Source organism: Numida meleagris, chromosome 2 (assembly GCF_002078875.1).
Source record: "Numida meleagris isolate 19003 breed g44 Domestic line chromosome 2, NumMel1.0, whole genome shotgun sequence".
Taxonomy (NCBI): domain Eukaryota; kingdom Metazoa; phylum Chordata; class Aves; order Galliformes; family Numididae; genus Numida; species Numida meleagris.
In genome coordinates, this window is record NC_034410.1 from 119,783,984 (window position 1) to 119,809,839 (window position 25,856).

The 25,856-nt window shown below is 43.3% G+C and overlaps 1 protein-coding gene across 7 annotated transcripts in view; it reads right to left on the reverse strand.

Moving 5' to 3' along the window:
- Window positions 1-25,856, reverse strand: part of PAG1 (phosphoprotein membrane anchor with glycosphingolipid microdomains 1) — a 105,198-nt gene that overhangs the window by 23,386 nt on the left and 55,956 nt on the right. Inside the window, exon 1 of one of the 7 annotated variants that reach the window (XM_021386611.1) lies at window positions 20,943-21,555. The exons of 5 other annotated variants lie outside the window; for them this stretch is intronic. The gene's annotated coding sequence lies outside the window, so the exon portion shown is untranslated. Of the gene's footprint in view, window positions 1-18,426; window positions 18,835-20,942; window positions 21,556-25,856 lie in introns of those variants that run through there. One more of the 7 variants, XM_021386612.1, reaches the window with a different exon arrangement.

Below are 25,856 nucleotides of genomic sequence, written 5' to 3' on the forward strand. Positions count from 1 at the left end.
GTGGAGCCAGCACTGAACTACGCAAACACAAAGACCAAGATCACCTTTATCCGTGTTTGTCTACTGCACTTCACTTTGGGACTGGTGTGCACAAAATCAGGACAAATCCTTTCCCTTGACAGATTAACACTGCTCTAGTGCAGTTGCTAGTTGGCTCAGCAGCACCCATGTAACGGGAACAGCTGAAGACAAAAAGACACGTCTTACTGCAAGCAGTCAAGAACTGCTACAGCAGACCAGCTGTGCAGATAATTATGGGCTGGTCATGAAAGCTCAATGCTGGAAGGAATTACTGACATGGAGTACGCTGCTGTAGGCTGTCAGACAAGCCTTGCTGAGGTTGTGTGTGCCGTAAGCCTTCAAACAGCTCACATTTCTTCTCTGTGAAACAGCAGACTGATGAGGTCCTGATCTAATCCCCGCTGCCCATACCTACTTTTACAGAAATCACAGCTAGCTTATCAAAGGATCTGTGTGTGCTCTATCATGAAAAAACAGACCTAACACAAAACTGAGCAGTCCCAATTTACTGGTCACTTTTAACTACTTTTAAATCTTAAGACTCCCTGTAGAGAAGCCAAGTCTCTCTGAAACCATCTACCTGTGCTATTAAGGTAGCGAGGCACTGGAACAGGTTGCCCAGAGAGGTGGTGGATGCCCCATCCTTGGAGACATTCAAGATTAGGCTGGACGGGGCTCTGGACACCTGACTGAGCTGTAGGTGTCCCTGTTCATTGCAGGGGAGTTGGACTAGATGACCTCTAAGGGTCCCTTCCAACTCAAAGGATTCTATGATTAAGAAAAAATTAGAAAAGGCCTTTCCCTTTGTAAATGCTGATGCACACTGCAACTCATACTCCTGCTCCATGTAACTCAATCTTGCCTTGTCAGACCCTGTCACCGCAAGGCCCACATTTTCAAAGTTGAACTGACTTCTGCTTCTACGGTTTATTCTCTACTCCTAATAGAATTTAAGCAATTTGCAAACTCAGAGCCATCTTTGCGTACACATTCTTTCTGTATACTTTCCTCCCAATTCCACAGCATCCAAGCATAGATCATCATAAAATCTCACTTCTGCCACTTGCACTTCTGCATCAGAAAGCTATACTACGGTGCACACAAACAGCATCATGCTGTGCTTCCTCGATTCTCTCTGCCTGGCTTTCCTTCTACACACTCCCTTACAGCTCCCGTCTCCTCTGCAGCTCCCATTTCTCAACCCTCCCTATGTTCCAGAGCTCCTAACTGTACATAACCCTGCACTGTAGGCATACTCAGAAAGACATTTTGGAAAGTGGGAAAAATCAGGGCGGTTACATGAACAATTAAGTCTGTGAATTCAAGAGCTTGCTTCAAGGAATTAGAATCTTCTCTGTTAAAGCAGTGGAGGATTTTAGAAAATAAGAGCTGTCCCCCACAAGGTTTTCCAGCAGACTGTAAAACTGGATTTCCGAAACAGGGAGAGCATAATTGCATGTTAACATGATTATGTCCCAGGAAACCACAGCCCACATCCAGGGGTTAATAAATGTGCACAATTATGCACCCAACCTGTCCTGCAGCTAGCACGTTTATTTTGCCACATCCACAAGGTCTTTCTGTGTACAAGCCAGACACTCACACATCTCCACTGAAGGCATCTTGCGCTAGAAATCATGTCCTAAGAAAACCCTTTTTAAACCAGCAGCTCAGAGCTCACAGATTCACGCCAGGGTGGGTGACCATGTCACCTCGTGTCACTGATGCGAGAACCCCAGTACGGGCAGGGGCCGGGGCAGCGCTGAGGACAGAGCTTCCCAGCACAGAGCATCGGCGCGGCCTGGGCGTCTGCCAGCGGATAAACTGATAATGAAGCCTCTGTGAAACAGCTCGCAGGAACTCCACCACATATTTTCCCCAGGCTTCGGCAGCCAAGTAATGACTGTCTTGAATGCTACAGCTGAAAAGCTTTATCTGATGAGTGACCATGCCAAAGATTACAGCTTAATTGTAGCCTATTATTCTCTTTCCCACACCCCCACAATATCCCATATTGCTTTCTGGCTGCAGTGAGGTAATTAGACCACGATTACTGCATACTTTATAGCATATAGAAATGAAAGCTGTCTTTGTGAAGTGTTTTCCAGCTCTGACACTAATATTCCTGATAGCTGTGCTTTTCCTGGAACTGGATGCCATTTCATACTAAACACAGCCTGTTTATAACTACACTTTGCTGGTTATAATTCTACCATGCCAAGTCCCCTTTTAGCTTTTGCACTGCAATAACATTCTACATAAAGCGGTTCGAGCAAACTCGGGTAATAATCATGGAAATAGAGAAATTCCCCCCTAACCCAGAAAGCAGCCACACACATAGAGACTGCCTCTGCGATCTGACCTAAAAGACCTCTACAATCCATGGCAATCTCACTCATTTTCAAGTTGATGTCTGAATCGGGCCCACAAAACACAATGGCTAGACAGTACTTTTCCAGAGGCTACCTCCAACTTCCAAAAGACCCCGAACTTTCAAAGACACAGAAGCTTGCAAAATATGCAGCAGCAAAACACAATGTTCTGATTGTCTGCGGTGAAATGGTGCTAGAGAAGACTACAGAAGAACTTCTGTACATTTGTATCTTTAAAAATAGGCTGCTACTCACACAGATACTATCCAAAGGATCCCAGCTGAGAGGTCTCACCTCTGTACTCATCACAGGAGAGCACCAGATGACTTCTACTGACTAGATACTTAACTTTCACAATGGCAACGCTTAAGTGCATATGCTGAGATTACCTTAGTTGAGAAATTTAAAAATGCCATGTATCAAAGTGTCTGGATATTGCAGCCTCTTAATGCATCTTAACTGAGGTCCCTCTAAAATGAAGCACATCAAAATCATTCCAGTTCCGAAAAAACAAAGTGAAAGAATTTAAAAACTAGTAAAACCAGATTACTGAGTGCCAACACTGGCATGTAGTTTATAGATATAGAAGATGAAAGGAGAGAAGACAAGGAATGGTCCTTGGAGGTAAAGGACAAATTACATCAGAATGACTTGTTATATTTGAGATTAAATAATCTCAAAGAAAAAGGAATTAGTGAGAATTGAGCCCTGTAATGTCCGCAAGAAGAGATGAAGCAGTCAGTGATTTAGCTTAGTGTTCACACTGTCATGCATTTTATAAATCTGAAGATTTCCTTTAGGCTCAAATTTCTTGTTAGTCACTCCATTCAGTGAAGCAATTTTTTCAACTTAGCATTTGTGTTTCATTAAAAATGCCATCTTTAAAAAAAAATCACATACGCACATATGCGAGGCCTTCTGCATCACTACAGATCCTGAAGCGTTTATGTTTTAGCTAAGGACAACGCAGCACATTAGAGAATCTCTATATAAATAATTTCTCATGAAAAAAATCCAAGACAGAGAAGGCTTCAGTAGCTGTTGAAGAGACCTTTGGGAGAAGAGAGAACTGAGAGGAGCTCCCTGAAGCTGGAAACACAGCTTGGTGGTCCCTGATGGGAGCTGGTCCCTTACTTAGCTTCCATCATGAGAAAATAATCTAAATTGATTGCCTATACACTCCGTGCAGTTGACAGAGACTAACTTCTGCTTGCAGAGAGAGGGTACCTTCAGTACTGATCAGACCGAGTGTCCTCTTACAGACCAGATCACAAGCTCTTTGACAGCTAGAATTAGAAGATATCTATGAACAGGAGCAGAAGAGACTAATGCTCTGTGACGTACCACAGATAGCAAGTTGAATTCCTGTTTTCAGACACACTCGTTTGAGTTTACTTTCTTGGCTGACACATCCAAATGGAAACCCATGACTGAGCACCTGCATGGTACGAGCAGCATTCACAGATCGTATCTTCCATGGCCTCCTGCTGCTCTTCCATTTAATTGCAATTTCTCTCCAAGAATAGCACAATGATGTCATTCTGCTGCTCCAACTGGAAGTGGTGACTGGGGAAAGAGATGGGGCACACAAAAGACAAACTGCCTGTGGCATTCCCGTGTATCCTGAGGCATCACCTCCACGCTGGGGAGGTAACAAGACAACACCAGTCAAACTCCTTCCTGCCCCCATAAAGGCTTCCTGGCATTTTATCTGCTGTGTTCCTGCTGTGAAGTGGGAAACGTAAAGCTTCAGGCTTGATCTCAATGGACTGAGGCAGTAAAAGCTAATCTGTGGTCCTGTGGGAATGATCTATGAGCAGGGATCCCTCCATGCACACCCAAACCCCTCACTCCCTCCTCCACAGCAAATATGATTATAAGATCTAATGAACTGCAACTAATGCAATTCTGAACGTCTTCACAGCTAATGAAAAACAGGTCTTCTCCTTCGAGGTTTAATTGAGATGTTTGGTTTGTGCGCTGTGGAGAAGAAACTTTCCACAGAGCTATGTATGAATATTGCATGTATATATCCAGCAAAGCCAGTTGCCTGTCACATTCCTGGGCTCTTTCTCCCGTCTTCTGGATATCTGATGGAGATATCTATGCTGAAGAGCCCTGGTAGGAAAACACCTGTGAAGGGAAACAGGCTTCATGATGAAATACCTTCTCGTATCATTGCAAGGAAAATCCGTAGTCTGAATGTCCTATACTAACTATCACTTTGCACTTTGAAATAAACAGAGCATTTCCTCGACAAGAATAATCACAATGCCTAATGAAAAAACACCTCTTTGCTTCAAAGCAGAAGAGGGAAGACAGAATTGGGCCTTTAGGTTGTAAACTTGAATTTGTTCATTCACAATCAACTGACTAAAAAAAAATCTATCTTTTTTTCCCTTTGCTCCAGTTTGCTCATTTTGCTGCCCGTCGGAATCAATTTTTCTGCAGTGTAAGTATTGATGCTGTGAGACTTCCCCTGCCTCCATGCTTTGCCCTGCTGCTATCATTAGCACAACCTTAGCGGGCAGACCTATGACGTGCGCCACTGCAGAGATAAATACAACACCCCTGCTGGAGAAAGTTTTACTACTGCTCTGAGTGAAGAACTGCCAAAGCGTTATGACAGACAGCAATTGCTGGTAGGCAAGACATGTGGAGCATCAAATCGCTTCCCACAATCAATAACCGGTCTGCCTTTTCTTTCTCAATTTTTTGGTTTTGTGCTGACCCAGACATTACTTCTTTCCCCACAGAAATCCATCTTGTTAAGCCTTTGAAGGCAAAGAATAAGATGGGAATTTGATGAAAACTGAGATCAGATGCAGGGTAACTGTTCTCCAGAGAGAGGGAAGAAAGTCAAAACAGAGCTGGTAAGAAGAGTAGTCTTACACTGGTGATATACGAGGGGGAAAGCAGACAGCAAGCTCGAAAGCTGTGCGCAGCTGGTCAGCCGTAACCACCTCCTATTTACAGAGCCTGCTGGCTGTGCAGATGTGACCACCACAAGGACACAAACCACCTAACAGCCACTGCTTCCGCTCTGACATGACCAGGAAGGCTCCACCTTCACCATCGTGCCTCCCTCTGGTAAATTCACCCACCCAGCCCTCCTCTGCCCACAGTGCCTCTCTCCTCCTCCCACCTGCAGGCCCAGCTGCTGCTGCGGCAGCTCCATCCAACCTCAGCACCGCTCCATCAGCCGCCACCCATCCTCCGCCCACCTGGAGGGCTCGGTGCTTACTTCCAGCAGAGCACAGCTACCGCACAACGAGCTGAATATTTCTCACCGTGTTTGTTCTTACACCCCTCCTCCCCAAATATTTTTCTATATTAATAGATCAATCAAACATACTTGCATGAAGACCTTACAGAATGACCAGTACTGATACCAGTGTCCACTGATCACTTTGCTTGTGGCCCATTCGCATTCGGATACTCGAGTGGTGGGAAAAGGCAAGGCATATCAGAAACAAAAAGGGCAGATGACAAGAAATATATGATAACACTCTCTCAGAAAGAGAAGACTGGGAAGAAATAATAGGACAGCTTGCCTAAAATGTGACAAATAGCATCAAGTATCAAGTATCCACGTGGATGGTTGGACTGGATGATCTTGTAGGTCTTTTCCAACCTAGCTAATTCTATGATTCTATGATTCTAAGTAACACACAAGACACAAATATACATGTGATAATAAGAAGTCAGCTCAAGACCATAGACTACTAGAATTGACTCCCCAGTTTCAGCAGCTAGTTATCTTTCACAATGCACCACTACATCACTTTCACAGTACTCTGTTCAGGTCTGATTTTCCTTCACCTAGCAGCATTTCATCTGCTTTATCTTTATGCTCTGAAGCATTTGCCACGCTCAGGCCTGATGTAACACCGTCCTGAACGTGGCTCATTTTAAGGGATAACCTAACACTAATGATGAACAAACCTTTTTTCATTCTTTTCCATTGCTCAGGGAGACAGTTTTATTGCAAAGTAATCAGATTCTGCAGATGAAAAACTAAAGAATGATTGCTTCCTAAAGAAAGCATTCACAAATCAAGAGGTGACTGCTAGTTACTGAAAACTGAAACACTTACAGGTTAATTTGATGGCAGCAAAGTAAGTTGATTTTTGCTTCTGCTGAAAGACTTTCTTGACTATGCTTACCAGCTGGGTAACTGCCTGCAGAGCAGAGGTCATCCAGCTCTGTATTTTCTTAGATGCAGCATCTACGTGATGCTACCTTCAGAAAAACAGCTGTGTTATCCCTTCAGACAATGAGTTTTCAGGTGACAAGTAAGACATGACTGGAGACCTTAGTTTGGAGCAGCTGATGAACTACATGCCTTCCTGTTTCAACGGGTTATTCAACCAACAGGAGAAATGCAAGCCTACATTTGGTTGGAAGAAAGCAAAAACAAGAGAAAGACTCATCACACACTTTATCCCAGTTTCACAAGCCTAAAAATAGCAGAAGGGAGCTAATAGATTTTAAGTGGGCAAGAATGAGAATCCAGACTAGTGAGGGAGTCTTTATTCTTAGAAAAATCCCCCATTTTGGAATTGTTACACACGGGCACGCTATGACCCAAATAAATCATGGCTCCTATCATTCCCCAGTGCATTCAAACAGATAAAATGCTGATGTGCACCAGAAATGTTTTGGGAAAAAAGCAAGCATGAAAAAAGCAAGAGGCCATGCAGAAAAATCTGCATGGAAACTGCCAAAAAAAAAAAAAAGAAAGAAAAAGCACAGCAGCTGGTACACAAATGCTAACAGGCAAAGACAGCACTGCTGGCAAAGGCTGGTGAAGCGAAGGCAAGGAAAAGGCAAAATGAAAACTAAAAATTCAAAGGTCTGTCCGATGGGAGGAGGAAGCAAGCCAGTTACCACGCAGTGCCCACGACTGTCTGGGAAAGACAGCCCTGTGAGCCACTTCAGGACACCGATTTATCTCGGCACGCTGGTGCTGCCCAGCGATGGAGCCTCAGGGACAGCAGATTTCCTGAGGCAACTCTGTGAACAGGCTTGGCAGAGACATCAGTGGGGATGGACAGGAGATCTGTGCCCTGCTGGCACAGCAGCTGGAGGCCAGCTGACACAACCTATGGCACTAAAAAGGGTTCCCAGGGCCCTGTCTTTAGGTCTTTAGGCAGATGAAACCTGCCCCCAGAGATCCACCTTGGGGTGACCTCAAATGCCCCACAGCCTCTGCTGTCAGCACTGACCTGCGGCACTGACCACAGAAACATCAGGTGTGACTGTGAGCTCCTCAGGACACCCACAGCATCCAGACCTGGCTGGCAGACAGGGCACGAGACCTACAGGCTCATGCTTCCCAAAAAACAATTTGAGATCAGTTGATGGAGGTCTTCATCTCCAATGACTGTAGTGGGGCTGGCGGATGCCTGCAGGTACTTCTCGAAATCCAAGACTCTTAATGTGCAGTTGAATCCCAAACCAGTAATGGCATGCAAAAGTGCCACACAAATCTTTCTCTAAAATCATTTCCTATGCAAGGGCTGAATGCTATTACCACTAAATACTTACTAGAAAGCCTCAAGGATTTATGTAGGGATGAAACATTTTGGGCCAGTATCAAAAAACCTATTTTCTGCAAGCAGAACAATGCCAGAACATCCATTCCTTTCCAGTTGGCATGACAGACAGTGAATGACCAGATTTTCCGAAAGACTCAGTACCACAGATCCTATAATGTTTAATTATCTGATGGTGCTTAGGACTACGGGTAGAGAAAAGGAGAAGCAGATAAAACCACATGAATCCGGCCATCGTATGAATATTTAACACCCTTCTGCGGAGCTTCAGTGTGTGTGCTCATACCAACATCGTGTTAAACATCCCCATGCAGCTCCAGAAGGCACACGTAAGCATAAAATTAACAAACTGTCTAAAGACTCTGATTCAAAAACCCGTTCTTCTTCTCCCTTTACGAGCCTTTTTAAACAAAATATTCATTTCCCTGTACGTTTTCCCCATTAAAATTTTATCTTAGTGTAAAGAGATAGGTACGCAGGGAACTTCTGGCCCCATTCTGTTCTCAACTGCTGTCATACAGCAACTGAAAGCAGAATGTGGCCCCCTCTGCGGAATTACCTGCAACTCTACGTTTCTTTTTAGTTAATGCACTGTTAGCATATGCATGTTTCTAAATGCTAAAATACGAAAACTGCAATAGAAGCAATTATTTGCCTTATTAAGTTGTATCAAAGTAAAATAAATAATAAAGCCTTTTATTATCCAGTTAGCGAGATCAGAAAAAAGCAACATATGTACAAGAAAATACTGAGACTTTAGAAAAAATACAAAAATACTCTTGCTGCAACAGAATTTCCTGGAATTTCAACAATTTTAAGTCACACCATGGATTTCTTTGTTTAGGCTGATCTCCTTTTGCCTTTATTACTGGTGTGCTGCTATGAAAATACATCCAGATTCCCTGTGGCTAGTGCTAAGCACTAGTTACTACCTTGCGAAAGTCAGCTGAAACTTAAATGTCAGCCTTCAGCATAAGTCTGCTGAGCTTTACTATCTTTTCAGAGTAAATCTATTATACTTCAGTAAATAGATAGGATATAAATAAAGTAGTAGCTCTGCAGACTTTAAAATAGGAATTGCCACTATATTAACAGGCTTATGGCAATGTTACTTACAAGTGTTTGTTTTAAAGTCTCAGCAGGCTTGTCCTGATGCCTATGGTGTAAAACCATCTGCTGAACAGACAGAATCGATCTCTGAATGTGTCCTGCTCAGTTTGTAAATTTACCTACTGTGACTAAGTACATAACTCATTATTAAAAACAGTCAGACCTGATCTTTCCTGAGGGTAAACTAATGCTTCTCATCATCCTTTAAAAAAAAACGCAAGCAGGAGATAAGGAATAGGTAAGGCATTTAAATAAGAGACTTTATTTGAAAGGTTTATTCCCATGGCCTGACTCAACATGTCAATGTGGACTCCCAATCATCTTTGCAAGATAATTATAATTCATAATTGGCACTTCTAAAGCATTTTCACAGAGCTGTATAAATATTGACTAATTAGCCACACAAAAAGCCTGTGGGACACACTAACCCTTTGTTGTATCTGAGCGATTTACTGGGGGATAGAAGAGCCTCTCCTGCAGAAGGGGCTGAGCAGGAGGGGAGGTTTCCAGCCCGATGCCCCCCACCCAGTCCACGTTGCTCTGACCTCTGATGCGTCAGCTGCTCCTCTGATCTGAGGACTGGATGAGATCTGGAAACTGACCAAACCTCAGTTAAACATCCGAAGTTACAAGTTATTCAAATGTCCAAATAGAACCTGAGGATTTAAGTATATTCAGTACTTACATGAGTATGGTCACCTGTTCTGCTTGAGGAACACTCAAAAAATGACGTAGTGCACAGTTAGGGCTTGTTCCCAGAAACAAAATGATGTGGATACCTCAAACTAAATACTAGAAAAAGAGCTCTCTGTGCATGGAGTAAGGCACTCCTTTACTTAAAATTCAGTGAGGCTGCGGATGCCACATCCTTGGAGGTGTTGAAGGCCAGGCCGGATGGGGCCCTGTGCAGCATGATGCAGTGGGTGCCAATCCTGCCCTTGAACCCTGAAACTAGCATAGCATCTGCCACAGACACACATGGAAAGACAAGTTCAGTTTCATCCCTTAAAACACTGGGCCATCACATCATTCCAGAATCTCTTCCCAGGTTTGCAAAGCCCATTTCTTCCACACACCATATACAGCATGCAGGCACATCACAAACAAACCCTAGCATCACAGCGGAACCATGATACTTAAGACATTTCCAACCCAAATCATCCTCTGATTCTATGATTTTATTTACTGTGTACTCACAATGAAGGGTAAAGAAAGCATGGAAGTCCTGTTGGAGCCTCCAAGAGGCCCTACCTTCATCCTGTGGTAAAACATGGAAGGTAAACTTGACATCAGTAGCATAGAGGAAGAGGCTAAAAATGGAGTGAAGATCCCTGGAGGCCAACAAAGTCGAATACATCACTAAAGACTCAAATCCAGCTCTCCATTATAATTGCCCTTATGAAAGGAATAATTACTTAGTAGTGTGTAAGGTTTTCTGGTTTAAAGCAGCAAACACTAATGATGACTTCATTCCAGAGCTTTGTTAATAATCACCATGTTGAGGGGTGATAAACAGGTCTTTTCCAAATAATAGCATTATTACAAGCATATAATGTATACAATTATACACAATATAAATCATTTTTGTTTGGTGTAATCCTGCTTTGTTTATTGAAGCCATTGGTATATGTTGTGTCTAATTTCAGCTACAATCTCTTTAGGGCAAAGATTGTGTCCCTGTGGTTTCCTAAAGACTCATTCATAGTTAAAATGGCATATAAATTAATAAAATAAGGAGAAATCATAATCTGCAGGAATTTATTCTCAGTTTATCAGGAATTCACAAATGAGAATGAAAATATTTTAAACTGGATTTTATTGTGATAATATCTTCCAGTGCTCTGGTTATCTTTTGTTGTTTAGATATTGTGAGATGCCTTTTAGTTTATCTGTGGCAACTGTCTGGATAAAAATAATAACAGTAAAAAGCAAATTAATGTCGAGACTGGTTGAGTACTAAATCCAGTGTTACTCCACTCTGAATCTCATTCTTCACGTTAACTACTGGTAAAGAGCACAAACTTGATGGCATTTTAACTACGGTGTCAGTTATCTACTCCGCACAAGGCCAGACAAAACAAACAGTATGAGTAGAGCAAGACTGGGAGCCCTAGTGAGCAAAATTCATCAAGAAACTCCCAAACCAAAGAAGAAAAGATTAAGTGACTCAGGCTGCATTATCATAAAAGAGCAAAAAGGGCTTCTGTACTCACTGGGCAGAATCATAGTACCCTCAGGTTGGAAAAGACCTTCAAGATCACCAAGTCCAATTTATGTTTTTATGTGATTTATGTTGGTAGAAAGAATGGAGCAGCAGTGAAATAAAAACTATCAACTTTTTCTATGAAATTTAGCTCCTTTTCTTTTAAAACCTGAATAACTGATTGTGTCACTGAAAGAAGGCACTCCAGGCCACCTGTACCTGCTGTTCACCATCCCTCGGCTCGTGCCACCTCAGGGGCATATGAGATGACCCGTTGTGGGCCAGGGCTAGCCCCAGAAGGCCATGGCTTTGACACAGAAAAGGTTCCTGAGGTAGGTTGCTTCATGGTAGCTCTATGGCTGGGGCCGCTGCATGGCTGGAAAAGGGGCAGGGGGAGCATGGCTACAGCCCAGCAGTGGTAATATGGTAGAGAAATAAGCCAAGGCACATCTCTGCTAAAGCTCCACATGGCATGCTCTTTTGTGCCATCTTTCACATCTGGAGGACTTTGAGAGCTAAAAAAAAAAAAAAGCAGCAATTTTCATCTTTACACAGAAATAAGCTCGTAAAAGTAAGCATTCAGCCTGCTCTGAGGCTTTCATGAACGGCTCAAAGGACCGCAGGTCACTGCTGAGCAATCTCACTGCAGCTGGCAAGTTAGAGAAAAGACAGGGCTACTTTGGTCTTTAAGAATAAAAGATGAAGACTAGGGTAAGTGCCTCTTTTCAGGTACAGTGGTGTTCATCTACAGTACGTAAAAACAGCAATACTGGTAAAATGAGCTGAAAAATTGTCCTGGGCAGCCTCCTGTCCTGACAGACAACGCCACGCACCTGTAAGGTGAGAGGTCTGCGCCCTATGGCCAGAGCATTTAATTATGGATTCCCACCAAGGCCAACAAGACAGTTCAGACTCACTGGCTTTCTCACTGATGTTTTTCTTTTTGCTTAACAATACTAAAACCTGTAAAGAAAACAGCAAGTGACATCAGCTCTGTGCAATAGGTTAGAAAATGCACACATTTGCACAGAGTTAACAACAGATCTTAAAATGGCCATTCACCCTCGAAAAGCATTAGCATTAAATAGCTGCTGCTCATCCTTTGAGTGCAGGAAAGTGTTGGAAAGAGGTGCCGAGAGGCTTTGTCCTAGAATTACATGTCAGTGCTTTAAACATGATGTGAGAAAATTATTTTAATTGCCTGTACCAGCCTGGGACTGAAATGGTTCTACTTGCTAGTTTAGCACAAGTGGTGCAAACTTCTTTTTTTTTAGTCAAGAATTGTCAGAAGAGAATACGTATGTACCTGAATGCCTGGAAAGCCTCACCATGAAGTAAAATGAAGTAAAACAGCCCCAGTAAGGTAGCTTTGCAAAACACTAGCTAGTAATGGTAGTGTTTAACCACAAGACTTACATATGATCTGATTTCTTACAAGTATTAGCATTGAAAGTGCGCAAACTGTTATTTCTGAGATAAACGTTCCAGTTCAAATGCCACATCAAAGGCATTCACAGTCCGTTCTGGGATTTAAAGAAAAAAAACCAACAGACTTACATTGGAAAGGAGCTGGTGGTGATCACAGTGCTAATGACCACAAGAAACACAGACTTTTTTTTAAGCATCATTTTCTAGTGGCCTTGAGTGCTAATCAAAACAAGGACTATAATGCCTGCTTTAATGGAGTTTGTCTCAGTAATGCTCCTAAATGGGATAAACTACATTAAACCCAGACAAGCCATGAAGAGAGATAAATGACAAAACAATACACTGAAAACCTAAAGATTCTTTTAATGTACTATTAACTGAGTTACCATCCATGGTATTCAAGTTAAATGTGGTTTTGTAATCCATTTGTTGAACTGAACAACTAAAAGAGAAATGTTGCTATTTCCCTGTTTAAAACAACAGATTAAATAAGGCCCAAATTAACCTCCAGAACTGCTGGTTTGGCAATACCGTGACATGACAGGTTGTGCATCTACCTTTTGACTTCTTTAACAATAAGGAATGCGGTTTCCCTGGAGCTTTTTCTTAAAGCCAACAGAGAAAATGTGCTCTCACCCAGGGAGTCCTGCACGCAAGCTGAGCATCGGCACATCCCAGGAAGGATGCTCCAGTGCCATAAGGATCTCAGCACTCCCTCAGAGGCCTCTGCCACTCCCCACAGCTCCAGTGCCACAGGGACAGACATACACCGATCTCAGCAAGCTTTGGATCACCCTCTGAACATTTATGGCAAGGGACGCTGAATGCAAGGAACATCAGTGCATCACCATCTTCCCTCTCCTTGTTCCTCTGGCCTCACTCATCTCTCCTCCGCACATGCTGGCCCAACACACAGCTGTGCTCACTTTCTTGACCTCAGTATCCTGAAAGATGAGTTACATGTGAACCCCTCAGTGGGGATTTAATGGGTTTTCTACAGTATCAATTTTCTGTATCTTTCACAGTGAGATGAGAGGATCCTCAACAGTTGAGGAGTACAGACTATAGGATTTTTGGCAGATGTATTCTTGCAGCAAAAGGTGACAATTTACCGATAAAATTAAAGTCAAGGCATACAGGTACTGATACTTCTATGTGCATTTAGAGGCAAGACTGAAAAGTTTCCAGTCTTGGGAAGACGGATTAGCTGTTTGTTCATTCCATACACAAAATACAGGGTCATATACCTTATGTTGATGAGAATCATAGAATCATGGAATGGTTTGGGTTGGAAGGGACCTTTAAGATCATCTAGTTCCAACCCCCTGCTATGGGCAGGGACACCTCCCTCTAGACCAGGTTGCTCAAAGCCCCATCCAGCCTGGCCTTCAATGCTTCCAGGGAGGGAGCATCCACAACCTCACTGAACAACCTGTTCCACTGCCTCACCACCCTCACAGTAAAGAATAAGGATCTTTAAAAACTGGAGCTGTAGCTTACAGCACATATAATTTATTCTATAATTACTGCATCACTCCAGAATTACCGAGAAAAAAAATTGCTATGGTTTGCATTGCTGTTGTAAAATGGTCGTTCTTCTGCACTCAAGGGACTGCAAAAGGTCAGTGATGTTGAAAATACATGATTTATAAAGTACTCTGGGATGAGATGTGCTGTGTAAATGTAAAATATTATTAGAGCATATTCTATTTAATTGACATACTCTGGAATGGAATTGGCTGCGCCACAAGAGCAGAGCTAAGAAACTAATTTAGCTTGAGGACAGTGGCTTGTCTATGGCTACTGACAGCCTATGGCAGCATACCTATAAATTCATCTCACAGAGTTACCTAGCACTGGAATTTATTGCTGTTCACCTGGAATAGGTCACACGCAGGTTTGAAGACTGTGATCCACAGAAATGGCAAAGCAGGTAAAGGCTGGAGACTGCTCTACAGAGCAGTCAACAAAGTCAGAAGTCAAAAAGTGGCTTCTGAAGCAGCTGCAGGCACGGGAGCTGCCACACAGCCCAGCCACCCGCTGCAGAAATGCTGCCATGCAAAAGGCAGCTCCAGGTGTGTGCCAGGGATACTTGGGATGCCATGGTCCCCACGTGCCTGAGAGCTAGCCTCAGGTGGCACCTTCAGATTCAAAATATGCACCTTAATCTACCCTGGTTTTCATGGGGGCTTCCACGCTCCCCTTGCAGGCCTGAACCTTGAGATTTACAGCTATATCAAGAAAGGCTTCCCGAAAAAATCTCATGTCTGAGTGAGAGAGCTGCACTGGTTGAGTGCAGTGCCCTTCCTCTCACTCACAGAGTTTTTGGTTTGGAAGGGAGACATAAACTATACTTCCATGCACTTTTTGGGACTGATTCCAGCTCCTCTCCTTCTTCTCACCATGACAGTCTTCTATATTTGCAATAAATAATTGGTTTGAAGCAGAATTTAAGATGTTTTAACAGCTACCATTAGTCCACTTTACCATAAATAGAAAAAGGCCCATTCCCCCTTCTCAAACAAAGACACAGAATGCAGATCATATTCTGAATTCTTCTTAAACCCAGGCCAAAAGATCTCACCAGCACAATCTGTTCCCTTTCACATTACTATTTCCACTCTCACAGATTCTTTTATCTAATTCCCTTTCTCCCTGAAGTTTACAGTGTCATTCCAAAGATTTTTCAGCTGCACTTTTGCTCCCTCCTCTTGAATTCTCTCGCTCTCTTCAAAGATCTAAAGTCCTTCTTCAAATAGTGCTACTTTCTTTCAGAAGTGCAATGCCATTAATTCTCTACTACAAACTAATCTGTTCCTACCTTCTCTCAAGTGCTAAAATGAGCACATTTTTTTTCTTTTTCTCTTTCTCTTTCTCTTTTTCTTTCTTTCTCTCTCTTTCTTTCTTTCTTTCTTTTCTTTCTTTCCTTCCTTCCTTCCTTCCTTAACAAAAATGTATGAGCTTATGAGCTTTCCATTCCTAATGGGGAAAAAAGGAGTGCTTTCTTCTGAATGTATTCATGCTTTCCCATGAAAATTGATACATCTGTCTGGGAGGTAAAGAAGATTTGGATGATCTGCATTCGAGAGAATAGTTATTTGAGGTTATTGCATAAAATGATTGATTTGCCAGCAACAGAAATTTTGTTCAAAGGTAACGTCAAAGTTATTCTCATCTACACAAAACACTTTGCATCCACACAAAAAATGCTTTATACTGAAAATAATACTATTGTATTCTCTTCACTGACGACTTAACGTGTTTGGCTTCTACTTTATTTAGGTAACTTATACTCTTAAAAGATTTGCTGCTTTGGCTACAGCTGGCCTGCAGTAGCAATGGCAGACGATGACTCTTAGGCTACACACTGCATGATTAATCTGTGCTGCAACTGCAAGCATTTACCATAGGGGATTACTCTTCATTTTTTCCTTGTGTTTCCATCTCTCCTTCCCTAACAGGGAGATGGACAAAAATCAATATCAGTTTTTTACCTAGGGAATGACATTTTTAGCTCTGAGGCCCATGTGCAAATGTAAGTTTCCAGCTGTTAGAGCAAAGTAGCAGTAAATACAAGGCAGGTGTATAGATCTTATCTTTTTTTTTTTTTTTTGAAACATAAGCAAAAATCAACTTTAAAAATATCCTTCAGCTGTGAAAAAAAAAGCTAACAAAAGCTTACTTGCTTGGACATATACATGGACCTGTGCCTACAGAAATAATATCTAATTAATTTTGCATGCGTAATGAAGTCTAGTCAAATCTTTTGTGTCATTTCATCCTTTGCTGGTATTCACAATCCACTGGCTAGAAGACAGAGCCGAATAAATCACCTCCAGATATTTCTTCTGCTCAGGAGTTTGAGGAACAGTCTTACTGTGTAGGGTCTCTACTTCTCAACATTTACTACATGATAAAGTTGAGTGGTATCTGGAGGATTCTGCAATCTCTGCTATAGCAGTATTTTTCTGGACTTTACTCAGCACTGGAAGTTAAACCCCATCTCTGGTTTCTACCAAGTGTCAGTTAACCATCTTGTCAACGAGAAAGATATAAAACCACAGGACTGTTTATTTTATGCACTACAGCCTTCACATTCAGGTGATAGTACCAAGCATTTATAGTTCCTTTTCCAGCCTGTCCTTCAGTTTCTCCACGGCCATATCTTCGATACTGCTGGTGTCTTGCAATTGCTTACAGCCACCTCGGTGACTTGAACAGAACTGCCATCCTTAAAGCCCTGTCCTCAAGAACCTAAGAACCCAGTGTAGGCAGAACAAATGAGCAATTCCTCCGCTTTCATTTGAATCCACCCACACAACAAATGTGTGAATGAAACAAGGCACTTCTTACTGTATCTACTATCTTTGTTGCTCCTACCATCTTCTAATCTGTGGAAACTTCTGAATTAACTGTACTGGCATGGTGAAAATGGCAGAGCCAAAGACATGCAGATAGGCAGCCCATACTTGCGGTTTAGGCTCTCCTTCAGACTCCAGCCTCCCTGTAACACACACGTCAGCCCTCCCATGACCTTAGCTCCCCGTGAATCACAAAGCCCTTCCCTCTCAAGTTAATGCAGGAGCAACTTCCGATCATCTCATGGCATGCACATTTGTATTTGTAAATCATTTCACACTAGGCAACTCACTAAGCACTCAATTTTGATTACCATAATGTGCAAATGCAATTTTGTATCTTCTCTATACAGGGTCACTTATATGCCAGCTCCTTTTTGACTGTGTCAGTCTTTTCCCATACCGAAAGCAAATCAGTGTTTACATTTGGTTAGTTAAAATATTTACATTGCACATTCAAATGATGAGCTTTCCCAGTGACAGGGCTCTCTGTGGTATTTCCTCCTGTACCTACTCTGAAGCAGAAACAGACAATTAGGATAAATATTCTGGGCGTCTCTAAACAAGCAGATTAGGGCAAGCAGCAGCACAGCTATTCCATGCCATCATCGCCGGACTCTGTATTACCAATGCAGGCTGTGTCATCTGTCTAGCACGAAAGCATGCCTCATAAGACCCCAAATCAGCAGAGCTACACATTCTCTAGTCACTGTACTTCAAGGAGATTCTCTATTGCTCACTCAGCGCATGAGGTGGGCTGAATCACGATGTGTGTAGGTGCTGGCACAGGAGGCAAGGAGGCTGCCTGACCGTCAGTTTGTGGGCAGAGAGCACCCAGAGCGTGGGCTGCCACCAAGCAAGGCTGCAATGTCCTGCTGCTCCCGTGTTTGGTGGCACCAAAGGAAGGTGAATTCTCTCCAAAAGCAGGAGGACAGCACTTTCAAAGAGAGGAGGAAACCTGGAGCAGAAGTGAATACAGAGTTGAGAAGGAAAGGTGACGCTGCAGCTGGCCAGGGAAGGGCACGAAGTCATCAGGAGGCACACTTGACTCCCTTCTTCCAATTCAACACTTACAAGCTGAACAAACGCTACTGCAGTTGCTGCTGTGCAGAAACTGATGCACAGCAAGGTGTACCAACACCGACGTGGCCCCCAACCGGGCTGCCCGAGGATAGCAGGGTGAAGAAGGTCTGCACAGCAGTGAACTTCAATGTTACATAGGGTGCATTACCATCTACACAACAAACAGTTAACTTTTCCTTCTAAAAGCAAAACAGATGCAGGGTGAAGTAATTCCTCACATGGGAACTCGGTAGCAATGCAAAATGAGAAGGAAAAGCTTCAAATTCCCAACCCACAGCAGGCACGCTGCTTACCTCCCAGCGGGTCTGCGTGCAGGCTGTCTGGCAGGGAGCAAAGGCTCCTGGGCTGCAGAAAAATGGAGGCACTCAGGACGAGGAGTTACTGCATAGCTGTGCCTGTGCTCACGCTCACCACAAACTGCTACATCTTCTTGTTTACAGGAGCATATACAGTAGAAGAAAATTGACTATGCAAGGAAGAGCTGTCTGTTTTAAATAGACCCTGCCTTAGTGCCGTGTACTTGGGAGGAAATGGGCTGGAACAGTCGCTGTATAACTGAGGCATGCAGCCTCAGCGAATAAACTTTAGGCAGGATAGTGCTGTGTGGGGGAGACAGTTGCTCCACTTTTGCCAACTATCAGGAAAAGAGACAATGTAGCTGTTTGCTAATTAAGACACAGCAGTGAAAGTAAAGCTCTACACCTGCCTAAACCAGTGTGTTCATGCTAATAAACAACCAACGTTGATTTAACTTAGAACCATAATCCTCCACATACATATTCATTTCCTGATATGAGTGCCTGTAGTAAAGCACCCACTGGAGTATGGCTGTGAATTGCAACCAATTCAATTGCAACCAGCCACCTCTGGGGAGACACGATAGCGGCCTTTCAGTATCTAAAGGAGAGCTATAAGAAAGAAAGGGACACTCTTTAGCAGGGTCTGCTGTGATAGGACAAGGGGAAACGGTTTCAAACTAAAAGCAGGGAGAATTAGATTGGATATATAAAAAAAAAGGTTGTTATGATAAGGGTGGTGAGGCACTGGAACAGGCTGCCCAGAGAGGTGGTGGATGCCCCATCCCTGGAGACATTCAAGGCCAGGCTGAACCGGGCTCTGAGCATCTGATCTAGCTGTGGGTGTTGCTGTTCACTGCAGAGGAGTTGGACCAGATGACCTTTAAAGGTCCCTTCCCACTGAAACGATTCTATGATTCAATTATTCTGGTTCCACTTTTTGGCTTGTGCAGACACACTCCAGCTTGGGATTCCCACCCGTGCTGGTCTCCACAAGGACTGTATCACTGAGAGCAAAGACCCCAGTCCTCCTCACTTGCCAGCCCACAGGGGCAGTTACCTAGTGGTTGCACAGCAGGACAACCCAGATGGCCAGCTCGTGCCAGCAGTTCTGTCAGGCAGATGCCCAGAGTGAGAGGCACCAAGTGCCACTGCCACCAATGGATGTTCCCCAGAGCTTCTCATACAGGCAGAAAGCAACTGCTCCCTGAAGATGAAGGCCAGCAGCAGCACAAGGAGCAGCATTTTCCCTGCGACTGGTATGTGCCACCAGGCAAGCAGCTAGCACCAGCAGAGCTTGCAGTGCTGCCACGGCAAAGAGCAAAGCCCCGTGGCACACCAACAGCACTCTCCTTCTCTGTTCCCCCTTAGAAAAAAATACCAAAAAGACACACAGTCTCTTAAATGCTGCCTGTAAGCGCTGCAAGCCCAGAGCTTTGTTAGAGACACACAGTGCTCATGTCCCTCCATGCAGGTGCATCCACCTGGGCAGCAGCTACTGGTGGTCACAGCCACGCTCACTTTTGGAACAGGCTGCCCAGGGCGTTGGTAGAGTCACCATCCCTGGGGGTGTTCAAAAAAAATGAGTATGTGGCACTGAGGGACGTGGTTTGTCAGCATGATGGGGATGGGTCGACAGCTGGACTGGATTAATGTATGGTCTTTTCCAACCTAAATGATTCTATGATTCACTTTCACCCAAACAGCGATACAAACTCCCAGAAATACAGTTAACAACTGCAAGAGACAAACAGCAGCAAAAAGACCTGCAGAGCTGCTCAGACAAAAGGCATCTTCACTTTAAAAATAGAAGAATAACACTAATTTAAAAATCCCAGATCACTGAAAATATCATTGAAGCAGTAAGGACACAGGAGAAATAGCAGCACAACAGCACAAAATCTGTTTAGCACAGGCTGCATGCGCTCAGTTATTCCAAAGCAACTGAAATCCCCCCCACGCATCTCTTCCTGCTGAGGTGTGCAGAACAAACATTCACGTTTTCCCACGGCACAGGACAGCCCGTGCACCCATAGGACCTGCAGCGGCGAGGAGCTGTCTGTGGTAACAGGAAGAAGTATCTACCTTGCCTAATGGCTGTATGGTAATATATTCCTATTAGCAAAACCCATTTAATATTGCATATGCATAGTAGCTTCTGGCTTAGAAAGTAAGAAAGAAAGTATGAGACAGAATGGTCTTTTCTCTCTGTGATGGGAATGCAGACAGATTTTCTCACTGATGGTGGTGATCCTAAAACACCCCCAGCTGCAGCACGCTGCTTGTGCTAATGCTGCTCCCCTGCAGAGCCCAGCAGACTGCAAACTTCTTCCTCCACTGTACAGCACACGCTGTAATAAGTACCCAAACAGCAGCAAGCACGCCATGCTCCTGCAGGGACACAAAGCCTGACCTTCTTCCCCCTGCCACAGGAGCTGTGACCAGCCTGGCTCTCCCAGCCTAGAACCCCCCCCCCATGCCTTGCAACTCTGCATGCACGGCACGGACCTCACCTTGGCACTGCCAGTGCACCACAGCCGTGGTAACAGCAGCCTCTGTGCCTGCCTGCAGACGCGGCCACAAAGACGTCCTAATGCACAGCCGTACACTTTTCTCCTTTTTTTTTTTCTTTGTTCTTCTTCTTGCTTGGTCCGATGAAAAGCAATGGGGGAAAAATGTGATGTGCTCCGGACCAGACCGGCCGTGTCAAGAGGAGTGCAACGCTGTCAGTGCATGCCGGTAGCGGGAGGGGAGGTGGAGGCTCCCTGCCTCGCCCCGCACATTTTTGTTTGGACCGTGGGTGGCTGCGTGAGCAAAGCATCCCGAGCAGAGGAGGAGTTACCCTGGGACTCCAAGCCCCGGCTGCCTCTTAGAGCCCAGGAATGGGTGAGGTGGCAGGACGGCAACCCAGCAGGGTGGTGACCCAACAGGTCGCTGACCCGTCAGGACGGCAACCCAGCGGCCAGCAGCCCAAACTCCAGCCCTGTCCAGCATCCATTTGTGGCCAAGTGGTGCTGCATCCCTCCAGGGCTCTGCTCCCCTGCAGCTCCAGGCCAGGCTGACCAGTCACCCTCTGCATGCGAGACTACTGCCCTCAGCATGGAGAAGGCACATCCTCACCTTACTGAGAGACTGCGCTGAGACAACGGGTCCCACAGATGTTTGCAGCTGTCGGTATGAAAGGAAGGTGGCAGCACTTTGAAAAGGCAAACCTTTTAAACTGATATGCCCGTATCTATTTCCTCTTAAAAGACGGACTGCTGTGTGTGCATTTCATACATTTCACATAACTTCAAGTTTGTTGTCCTTCCTATCAGAAAATGAAAAGTTATCCTGCCCTGCTGGTGATGATTCCTGCTGTAACCAACTGGAATTTAGCAGTTTAACTCAAAGTTTCCCATGCTGAGCTAGAGGGTACACGATGGCTGCTGCACATTTCTTTACGTTAATTATTATTCAGATCTTAAAACAGTGCCACTGAACACAGCAGTACACAACAACGGGTTTTCTTCTAGTAGCAAACAGCACGGGACACACAGTCCTCGGGGTTCAGCACAACCACGAACTCATTCCAGCTCCCGGATGAACCATTGCAGCATTACAATGATTTCCCATGCAATTAGTGCTAATTGATGCCTTGCTGGCAATCCCTCACGGCCCCCTCTCACCCTTCTAGCAGGTCCCACCAGGTCAGCCTGAGAGCCACCGGCTCGCAGCACTGCAGGACCAGCTCCATGGGCTCCTTGCTGTTACTTTTTGATGAGCTGGCCAGGGCTTTCCTGATGAACAATCACAGGTATACCACTTCCAAATTACTGCATGTGAGTTTGCAACGTGAGATGTTTCTAGACGGAGATTTTTGAACATTTTCTAAAGGCAACTTCATTGTCTGAAAGCATTTGGTGAGGCTGAAACTCTAGCATCCTTGCTCAGGAGAGCTGAGTGGCAGTGCCAGCAGATACTAACAGCCCAGTAAGTCTGTGCACTTTGTAATCAAAATTCAGCTGAGAAAGGAAAGTTGTAAATGAGCAACCACCTCTTCTAATTTTATTATTTAATAATACTTCTTAAGAAAAGCCTTTTCCTTTGATCTAGTAATAAGATCAAGTATTTGCCTTAGCATCTTGCCAAACGGACTCCAGGAAGATCAAGATTGCTTTGTACCAGCAGAGCCAGATGACTATGGCAATAAACAAAGTGAGATGCTCTTTGACAGAGCATCATAAATATCTAGTATGTATTTCAGAGTAGCACACGCATTTAGATGCCACATCAGTATCACAGCTGATGGATCTCAGATGAGATCTCTCTCTGTGCCATAGAACTATGTACGTAGTCTCAAAAAACCCATACGGTTCTGTCTCTTACAACAAAGTGCTGAGGCAGTTGTTTAGAGTCAAAAAGATGCCCTAAAGCAGAGTACTCCATGGAGGCCAGCCTACAAACACAATTCAATAAATAGTAAAGGATGTAATGCCTAATGCTAAAGCACATTAGGAAATGCTTGTTGCTAGTGGCAAGCTAAATTACTCCAACTAAAATGATCAAGAGCAATGTCCTTTAAGTCAGCGTTATCTTCCCTCCATTTTCTTTTTCTCCTAAGTTTCCAGTCTACACAAATCAGTACTCCTAGCCATTACTCTCATAGCGTTTTCCTCCTTTACTGTGCAACATTTGGGAACCACAACACAATGTTAACAGGCTGCCTATCACCAAGCGCGTACGACGCAGTATGCTTTGGCATAGAAGCAGCTGAGAACATTCATGACAGTTACTTCTCTTGGAAAGCTGAGTCTGGAGCAGAAGAGAGTGCTACAGACTGCCTGTGCCACTTCATTCCACCTCTACCAATTCAGCTGCCTACAGCACTAGAGTTTGCTAAGGGCTTATGTTGTATTTAGCATAGATAAATCCAGTTACGTAATCAAAAATGCATAGTATTTATGTTGGTAAGGAAACAGACTGATATTTATCATTTACATACATGTAAATTTACATATATGGCAGTTTATCAATTTTTACCTTTTAGCTTCTTCTCTCTCTGGGTCTTTGTGATCCTTTTTGGCTATAATTTTTTAAAGACTTTACTGCCTTCTTTTTCCATATCTAGGGCACGTAAAGATCCAGCCATTGTCTTTTAGTGATGCGTGAAAAATGAATACTTTCAGACTATTCTCACAGTTATTTTCAAGTGCAGGAAACCTCATTTTCATTGGCGTAAATCCCTTACTTTCTTGTATCTTTAGATGTGTACCATCCACTGGAGATCAGAATCCTTCTCATCTTTATCTCACACACACTTAGCTTTCAAAACATGAAGATATTCAATCAAAACACAAAGATAAAAGCACAAAGATATTGCTCAGGGCACTCTAGGTGACAAAAGAGCTTAGTCATTCAGTGGAGGAATGCATTAAGGAACTCCAGAAAGTTTCAGAGAAGATTTTTCTGTAAAAACATGCATGCTTTTGCTGGGACAATAAGGGGCGGTAAAATCTGATTTGATCGCAGTCTTTTAAAACACACACACACACTCTTCAAATTCACAACTAAGAGACAGAGAGATACAACATACAGTTTTCAGGAAACACAAAGCAGGAGGTCCCCTCTCCAATAACATATGCCAAAACCCAGTCACTGACATTCTAATACTCCGATATCAAATTCATTCTTTACAAATATAAACCAAACATCCTTAAGCAAATTATGAATGTCTCTGTCCACAGAGATAAAAGTTATAATTGCAAGTTACTTCTCTAAATTGGTGTTACACCAAATTTTCAAACAAAGATGTGTCCAGCTTGCAACATGTGCTAACAAAGCCTTAGCCCTATAGATCATAGAATCACAGAATGGTTTGGGTTGGAAGGGACCTTAAAGCTACCCACTAGATCAGGGATCTTAGTTAAATTTGGAGTTTGCTGTTGATGAAACCCATGAGGATAAAGACAAGCATGCTCTGGACTGTGCTCTCTGCTGAAGAGGGCTGGACTTCATACTGAGATACCTATCTCATTGAATTATTTGACACAGATCATTTGGGTCTACAGTCCAATTCCACCTATTCCACCAACTCAGGTGAAGATATCACTTATACAAATTGCATAAAGACTTATGGCTGTTTGGATTTTAATCTGGGACACCTACTATGTCGCAAGCCACTTCTTCCAGAAGTCAAGTCAAGGCCCCGTGAAGATTTAAGTTATTCAGCCTGCTATGGTGAAGGCTCAACATATATAGATGGTTTCTCACTGCTACTCATTAGGACATGAATGACTACCAATGAGCTTCCTTCAACTTCAGCTTGCCTTCTATTTTTCCTTGCAGCTTTACTCATATTTATTAAAAATGAAGAAAAATTTTGCATCACTGATATTTCACTTTCCACTCCTCTTAATCTTCAAATGTATCCCATTTATTGGCCTAACTCTACAGGGGCACTCTAAACCACTGTACTTAACAGTAGCAATGACCAGCAATTTTCTTCCTTTTTTTTTTTTTTTGTTAATCCTTCTGCATCCTCTCACTTCTCCTATTTTCCACTTTTTAATATCATTTCTGTCAAAGCTCTTTCAGACTCATGACATTCAGATCTTCATAGATTTGGTTAAAAATAGCACAAATCCATTATCTAGTACTGTCATAGCTAACCAGGAGAAATACTCCTAAATTATTTCGATATATGTACAAGATCTGATTATCTAAATGAAACTGCTAAACCGTAAATGCACAAGGGAACCATATATATATTTTTAAATGTCAAATCTGATTAGAGTGCATCAAAATAATTGGCCAGACTATAGGGTACCAGCAGACAGAGGTTTTGGAAATGGAAGTGATACCATGGTAATTGGCAAAACAGCCACCAGGAGATATAAATCTAGGTATCAATCAAGGATTTGAGATTGTAAATGCTACAGGGAGATAAAGGATGATATCCTTCAGTCATATGTTGACAAGATGTGATAGAAAAAGAATACCTGCGTCATAGCCTCGTCACCAGCCAGTACTATGTTGCACTCTGTCTCCCAGGGCTAACTTGTATTCCTGAGTCCTGATCCTCTCAGACTTGTTTGAATTATTCCAATGTTATTGCCAGGCATAGTGGCATCACACTCAGCAAAAGCATAACTGATAAAAATGTTTCCATTCAGCAAATGTACTATTTATCAAAATGTAAAAATTAAAATCTCTGTATAGTTAAGTATTTACACAAAGTATGTAAGTCCTTCACCAGATCTACTGCTTTGCAAAAATTACTGGAAGCTTATGTAAGTATTGAATCAGTACTAAAGATCTTTGTGGAATTTGTTTATTCATAAAAGAGGGGATCTACCAGATACAAAGAGAGAGAGAGTAGTGTGAGGAAAGGAAAGGAAAGGAAAGGAAAGGGAAGGGAAGGGAAGGGAAGGGAAGGGAAGGGAAGG